This window comes from Schistocerca americana, unplaced genomic scaffold (genome assembly GCF_021461395.2).
Source record: "Schistocerca americana isolate TAMUIC-IGC-003095 unplaced genomic scaffold, iqSchAmer2.1 HiC_scaffold_438, whole genome shotgun sequence".
NCBI classification, from domain to species: domain Eukaryota; kingdom Metazoa; phylum Arthropoda; class Insecta; order Orthoptera; family Acrididae; genus Schistocerca; species Schistocerca americana.
Window position 1 is genome coordinate 85,001 of NW_025726168.1, and position 5,000 is coordinate 90,000.

Consider the following 5,000-nt stretch of genomic DNA (forward strand, 5'->3'; position numbering starts at 1 on the left):
GAGCTGCGGGCTGTACCAGTTACGAGCTAGAGACGCGACCGCGTTGCTCTCTGTACGAATGCCGATGCTGAGCGGTCAGCTAGGAGGCGCTCCATCCATGTCGGTACCGGTGAGCGTTGCACTCGCAGTCGCAAGAACGTACGGCAAGTATATTACCTGGAAGAGTCAATGACAGTCCACGCCCCCCTGCGTGGGAAGAGTCTTTCTAGGCCATGACCCACCGGAAGGGCGCAGCGTCCCCCACCCCAGACATGTGACGTCACACCATCGGTATTGACGACTAGACTGATTCCTTATAATCATTTGCCATACACCGGTGGAAGCTGCCGAGACGAGTAACTACATAGCGGGCTCGCCGTGTCACTAATGTACAGAGATACAACAGTTTCGACTGGAACCGGATTAAACGTATACACGGCGCTGATTAGTAATAGATAGAGCCATCAGAATACAGATAATGTATACAACTGTCCGTATACATGCTGAAAGACTCTGCTCACAATCACAACCACACGTCAGCCACACACCCTTATCACGCACTACTCTCTGCCTGTAACACGCACACAGACAATATGTAAGCACCAGCATGGAACAACACCCAGTGCATCCTCTCCGCCACATTAGACAATCCACACTGTCATAACCAGACTGGGAGGTCCACTCAGAAAACAGAATATCCCACCCACCCGACAACCACCATTGCTCAGCCAAGCCACCAACACCCACACATGTCCTACACAGGGGTGCACCCAACATCACAATACTGCCTCCTCTCACAGCACACAAACAATGGCAGGAATGAAAGACACAGGTCTGCCACAAGCATGGAATGAGAGCGCCGCCTGTCATGAGCCAAAGGTGCATCCTGACGTGGCAAATCAGATGATGCCGCAGGCATCCACTTACTATAATCACAATCAACAAACCGGCCGCCCCGCCCCGCCCCCCATTAAACCTTTCCTTACAACAATGTGTACCTTAACCTAACCTATATCGTACCGTAACCTAACCTATATCGTACCGTAACCTAACCTATGTCGTACCGTAACCTAACCTATGTCGTACCGTAACCTAACCTATGTCGTACCGTAACCTAACCTATGTCGTACCGTAACCTAACCTATGTCGTACCGTAACCTAACCTATGTCGTACCGTAACCTAACCTATGTCGTACCGTAACCTAACCTATGTCGTACCGTAACCTAACCTATGTCGTACCGTAACCTAACCTATGTCGTACCGTAACCTAACCTATGTCGTACCGTAACCTAACCTATGTCGTACCGTAACCTAACCTATGTCGTACCGTAACCTAACCTATGTCGTACCGTAACCTAACCTATGTCGTACCTTAACCTAACCTATGTCGTACCTTAACCTACCCTATGTCGTACCTTAACCTAACCTATGTCGTACCTTAACCTAACCTATGTCGTACCTTAACCTAACCTATGTCGTACCTTAACCTAACCTATGTCGTACCTTAACCTAACCTATGTCGTACCTTAACCTAACCTATGTCGTACCTTAACCTAACCTATGTCGTACCTTAACCTAACCTATGTCGTACCTTAACCTAACCTATGTCGTACCTTAACCTAACCTATGTCGTACCTTAACCTAACCTATGTCGTACCTTAACCTAACCTATGTCGTACCTTAACCTAACCTATGTCGTACCTTAACCTAACCTATGTCGTACCTTAACCTAACCTATGTCGTACCTTAACCTAACCTATGTCGTACCTTAACCTAACCTATGTCGTACCTTAACCTAACCTATGTCGTACCTTAACCTAACCTATGTCGTACCTTAACCTAACCTATGTCGTACCTTAACCTAACCTATGTCGTACCTTAACCTAACCTATGTCGTACCTTAACCTAACCTATGTCGTACCTTAACCTAACCTATGTCGTACCTTAACCTAACCTATGTCGTACCTTAACCTAACCTATGTCGTACCTTAACCTAACCTATGTCGTACCTTAACCTAACCTATGTCGTACCTTAACCTAACCTATGTCGTACCTTAACCTAACCTATGTCGTACCTTAACCTAACCTATGTCGTACCTTAACCTAACCTATGTCGTACCTTAACCTAACCTATGTCGTACCTTAACCTAACCTATGTCGTACCTTAACCTAACCTATGTCGTACCTTAACCTAACCTATGTCGTACCTTAACCTAACCTATGTCGTACCTTAACCTAACCTGTATTGCGCCTTAACCTAACCTGTATTGCGCCTTAACGTAACCTGTATTGCGCCTTAACGTAACCTGTATTGCGCCTTAACGTAACCTGTATTGCGCCTTAACGTAACCTGTATTGCGCCTTAACGTAACCTGTATTGCGCCTTAACGTAACCTGTATTGCGCCTTAACGTAACCTGTATTGCGCCTTAACGTAACCTGTATTGCGCCTTAACGTAACCTGTATTGCGCCTTAACGTAACCTGTATTGCGCCTTAACGTAACCTGTATTGCGCCTTAACGTAACCTGTATTGCGCCTTAACGTAACCTGTATTGCGCCTTAACGTAACCTGTATTGCGCCTTAACGTAACCTGTATTGCGCCTTAACGTAACCTGTATTGCGCCTTAACGTAACCTGTATTGCGCCTTAACGTAACCTGTATTGCGCCTTAACGTAACCTGTATTGCGCCTTAACGTAACCTGTATTGCGCCTTAACGTAACCTGTATTGCGCCTTAACGTAACCTGCATTGCGCCTTAACGTAACCTGCATTGCGCCTTAACGTAACCTGTATTGCGCCTTAACGTAACCTGCATTGCGCCTTAACGTAACCTGCATTGCGCCTTAACGTAACCTGTATTGCGCCTTAACGTAACCTGTATTGCGCCTTAACGTAACCTGTATTGCGCCTTAACGTAACCTGTATTGCGCCTTAACGTAACCTGTATTGCGCCTTAACGTAACCTGTATTGCGCCTTAACGTAACCTGTATTGCGCCTTAACGTAACCTGTATTGCGCCTTAACGTAACCGATATTGCGCCTTAACGTAACCTATATTGCGCCGTAACGTAACCTATATTGCGCCGTAACGTAACCCACATTGCCCCTTAACGTAACCTATATTGCGCCGTAACGTAACCTATATTGCGCCGTAACGTAACCCACATTGCCCCTTAACGTAACCCACATTGCCCCTTAACGTAACCCACATTGCCCCTTAACGTAACCCAACACACGTTGGGCCTTAACCCAACACACGTTGGGCCTTAACCCAACACACGTTGGGCCTTAACCCAACACACGTTGGGCCTTAACCCAACACACGTTGGGCCTTAACCCAACACACGTTGGGCCTTAACCTGCTCTGTAATTGTCATACGACGCGTTAAATTAGTGTAGTGTTGCCTAACTGCAACCCCCGCAATATAGTTTGCTACTCGCACTGCCCGGTCCCCAGTGTATCGCTTCATGTTAAACACCTTGCAGCTATACACTGTAATGTGGATGGCAGCAGGACGTACATGCTCAATGCCCTTTGCAGTTGTTCATTGGCATTTGCAGTTGTTCATTGGCATTCGCATGGCGAAGCACTTAGCCTACGCTGTGGTACGGCCTGTGTCAACTGTCCGCTGATGTTGTACGTCCAAATCACACACTGTACTGCACATTGGTCCTCATGTACTGAATGATACATCGTGGTACATGTGACCGTACAACGACTGCGCCAACAACGGCGAACCATGCGGTCCAAATGTTGTGCACTCAGCTACGTGTCGTCTCCCTATAAGAGCTGGATTGCAGTGTGGTATGCCCTGGATGGCGATCAGCATGAGCCGTCTGTTGATGTAGTGGCGCGTGTTGTCAGACGTAGTCGTCTCTTCTCACACACCGTGATAGCACGGTGCACTGCGTTCCACATCTGCGACATGCGACAGAGGCCGGTTGACAGTCGTTCGCGCAATGGACATCGCATACGTACGGGGGCCACCTTCCACGTGTTCGCTAAGCGTGGACATGTTGTTGCGTGTATGTGGGCAGACAGTGTGTCGTGACACCTGACACAGGCATGCAACAATCGTTGAATTTGCAAATGGCGATGGACGCCTACGTTTGCTGGTGACGTTACGCAAATGAACAACTGGTAAACCGTTGTGGTGCGGTTGTTCTCGCTAGGGGTGAATCAGTGATGGCGACGATCGGTTGAGCTACCAACCGGTTGTTGCAGCGATACCCACCATGCCCACGAACGTGAATGGCATGTGGGTGTGAAGCGATACGCGGCGGTGGCTGGGTGGGACCGTCCCCGGCCGGTGAGGGGGGGCCTCCCGGCGTGTTGGCCGTGCGGTGCGTGGGCGCACGCGCTACAGCCGGCTGGTGGGGGCGGCCAGTGGCAGGCGCGCCGGCCGACGGAGGCGGCAGGCGGCGCAGCTGCGCGCCGGCGCACCCTGCACGCGGCGCCGTGCGGCCAAAGTAGGTCCTCGCGGGCCCGGTGCGAAGCGCGGTGGACATCTGCAGTGTGCTGGTCCGATTGAGGACTGTGTGCGCTGAGGATGCGCCGCCGCCCGGCGCTCGGCGCCGCGACGCCGTCTGCTGCTCGGTCGCCTCTGCGGTTCTCGCAGGTGGTTTGTATCGCAGCTGTGCGGACGTGTTGGCGCGTGCGCTGTGCTGGGAGAGTTCGCTTCGGCACCCAAGTGGGGCTTTTGTCCTTCTGTGGCGCTGGCGTTGGAGCTGCCGGTCACCGTAGGTGGCGCGTGTTGTCTCCCGCCGGCAATGCCACGACAGCACGCTCCCGGGCCTCTGTCGGCAGCGGCAAGCTCAGTTGGGAGCACGGGTGGTCGCACCTAAAGCGTCTACTCGCCAAACTCCGGGCGATTGCGCCTCTCTCGAACCCGACCAAGTACTTAGGACGGCGCTGCGCGCCGCCGGGACCTGAGAGGGTTTCGAGGTGTATGGTGCAGGGGAGCTCAGCCTCCTCCTGTTTGCAGAATAATTGAGCGGACGCTTGCGTGTTCGCGCG